This window comes from Dipteris shenzhenensis, chromosome 25, assembly GCF_047967505.1.
Source record: "Dipteris shenzhenensis isolate YYH24624 ecotype China chromosome 25, Dip_SZ_1.0, whole genome shotgun sequence".
In the NCBI taxonomy this organism is placed as follows: Eukaryota; Viridiplantae; Streptophyta; class Polypodiopsida; order Gleicheniales; family Dipteridaceae; genus Dipteris; species Dipteris shenzhenensis.
In genome coordinates this window covers 11,424,858-11,427,868 of record NC_141620.1, presented here as the reverse complement: position 1 = coordinate 11,427,868, position 3,011 = coordinate 11,424,858, and the positions used below count along the sequence as shown (strand labels likewise).

Below are 3,011 nucleotides of genomic sequence, written 5' to 3'. Positions count from 1 at the left end.
CCAAGAGCAATTAGATGTGTGGAAGGGAATACGGTAAGATTCACAAAAGTTCTAACTTTTGATAGAAAATTGCAATGACAATATTTAATAGGCCTTCTTAAACCAAAAATTTGTCCATTAAGAGTTAATGTCGAGTGGCTTAGAAAGGCCGCCCAGTGTACCTAATTCAAAAACCTGGAAATCATTAGCTATATATAGTGTGTGCGAAGCAAACGATGCCCAAATGTAAAAAAAAATTGAGGTTCACCTTGGGACGTCTCAATGGTTTCTTTATCTAAAGGGTCAACGGATGTCTTAACGTTTGTGAAGCAACAATGTCCAAATGCCAAAATTTCACACAACGGCGGGACTCTGTTTATCCTGCCTAACGTGAGGTGTATTTCTTTGCGGTGAGGGTGGGAAGGGGGGCGAGGGAGCAACAACCTCAAAAGGAGTTGAGACTCGAGAGGCAGAATTCAGTTGTAGGGGAGACGGTGAGCTTCATTGACGAAGAGCTTGCAGGAAACGAGTAGACGGAGTGAGAAAATGTGATCTGATCCTGCTTGATAAACGGGGGTGCTCTACAGATGATATTCCGTCTTTCAGCAGCTGGTGCATGGATCAGATCTTGGACGGAAATCAGGTCTCAGCTGATCCCCCAACGTTAGGGCAGCCCGTTGTTTTTCTAGCGCGTTGTTTGCGGTGTGTTGAGGTGACCGATTGCTCACCAGCGTGGGAAGGTAATCGAGAGACTCGAGAGGCAGAATTGAGTTGTAGGGAGAACGTGATTGAGTGGTGCGGGAGACCGTGACGAAGAGCTAATTGCAGCAAATGACTAGACGGAGTGACAGTGAGAAGATGTCGATCTCAGCCTGATTGATAAACTCTAGGTAGGGAGCGAGCGAGGGAGGGAGGCAGGGACGGGCGGGGGTGCTCTACACGTGACATAATTCCGTCTCTCAGCAGCTGGTCCGTCCATGGAGGTGATGATCATGGACGGAAATCAGCTGCCGATCTCTCCCCCCGTCGATAACCACGTAGAGGAGAAGCTTCATGCAGCCTTCGATATGGAGACACAGAAACTCGATGATCAGTCTCCCGTGGAACAAGTAGCTCTCATTGTTAGTACCCTCGATGACCCCTCTTTACCCGTCTGGACCTTCCGCATGTGGAGCATTGGCCTCTTTTCCTGCGCCCTGCTCTCCTTCCTCAACCAGTTCTCCTCCTACCGTGTCCAGCCCCTCACCATCACCTCCATCACCGTCCAGGTTGCCGCCCTGCCCATCGGACGCTTCATGGCCGCCGTCCTGCCGGATTACCACATCCGCCTTCCTTTCGGATCATCTTTCTCTTTGAACCCCGGACCTTTCAACGTGAAAGAGCACGTCTTGATCACCATATTTGCCAACGCGGGCAGTGCGTTTGGAAACGGCCCTGCCTATGCTGTTGGCATCGTCAACATCGTCAAAGCGCTATATCATCGACAATTCCCCTTCATTGCCGGGTTATTGTTGATCATTTCGACGCAGGTAATTAGCCCACGACCTGCCGTTGGTTATAATATACACCATAGCTAAAAGGAAACCTCCTTGAATATCATCTCTGACAGTGTGGTGTTTGGCGCAGGTATTAGGATACGGTTGGGCGGGCTTGTTTCGCAAGTACCTCATCGAGCCTGCGTATATGTGGTGGCCGAGCACTCTGGTCCAGGTTTCCCTATTCAGGTTCGCGCTCTTCCTTCTTAACCGTTTTCCAGCTCGCAATCATATATCTCCCAAGCAACCTATTCCGGTAGCTGACGCTCTATCTCGTTCTCATTATTCTTTTTTTGCAGTACACTGCATGAGGTCGAGGATAATCGAAAATCTTTATCTCGGAGCCGCTTCTTCTTAATATGCATGATTGCGAGCTTTGCATACTACGTGCTCCCAGGCTACCTAATGACAATCTTGACGACATTTTCATGGTTATGTTGGGTTTTTCCGCGATCAGTCACACTTCAACAGCTCGGTTCCGGTTTCCGGGGACTCGGGTTGGGTGCTTTTAGCTTAGACTGGGCAGGGACTACTTCCTTTCTGTCAAGTCCCCTGGTATCGCCATTCTTTGCTGTCGTAAACATAGCAGTGGGATTCGTTGGTTTCATGTATATCGTCATGCCCATCGGATATTGGAGTAATTTCTACAACGCAAGGAAGTTTCCCATCTACTCCTATTACCTCTTCACTGCAGATGGCGCCACTTACAATACTAGCTTCATATTGGACAGTCAAAACCATCTAAATCTTTCCGCATATGCCCAGGAAGGTAAAGTCCATCTCAGCTTACTCTTTGCTCTTACATACGGCCTTGGATTCGCAACCATTGCGGCTACTCTGACACACGTCCTCTGCTTTTACGGGAAGTAAGTTGCCTTGTCATCCAGACAAAACTCCAGTTATTTAATGATTCATTAGACAGAGTGCAATTTCATTAGTGAAGTAGGCAGTCGCTATAGTTATCGAATCAATGGATTGTCTAAAACCCTGCAACTCTACCGTGCACTCGCGCAGGGAGATATGGGAACGCATGAGCCGATCTGCCATGAAAAGCCGACGTCCATACTCGTCTGATGCGAAAGTATCTGGATATACCACAATGGTGGTGGCATGTCCTCCTAATTGGAACTGTTGGTGTCTCGCTAATTGTCTGTGTAGCCTTTAAAGAGACGATACAACTGCCATGGTGGGGTTTATTTTTGGCCTGTGCTATGGCATGTATTTTCACGTTGCCCATAGGCGTGATCACTGCGACCACAAATCAGGTGCCGGGTTTCTTAATCTAGAATGCTTATGAGCCGTAAAGATGGCTCTCTCGTCCCTAAAATGAATATCGTACTAAGAGCTTCGAATATTCTGTAAACCCAACTCCTTGTATCGTAAATGATGGTCCTTGTATAAGAATCGTTCAATGTGATATATTATAGTAAAAATCGAGCATCTCTGATTCCGAACATAGGCCGAAGGATTTTCGGACTAAAGTATCTACTTGATGTA

General features: G+C 47.4%; 1 pseudogene; it reads left to right on the top strand.

The window, feature by feature from the left end:
- Positions 1 to 956: 956 nt before the first annotated feature.
- On the top strand, positions 957 to 2,800 carry LOC147885455 (oligopeptide transporter 4-like; annotated as a pseudogene).
- Positions 2,801 to 3,011: the final 211 nt, after the last annotated feature.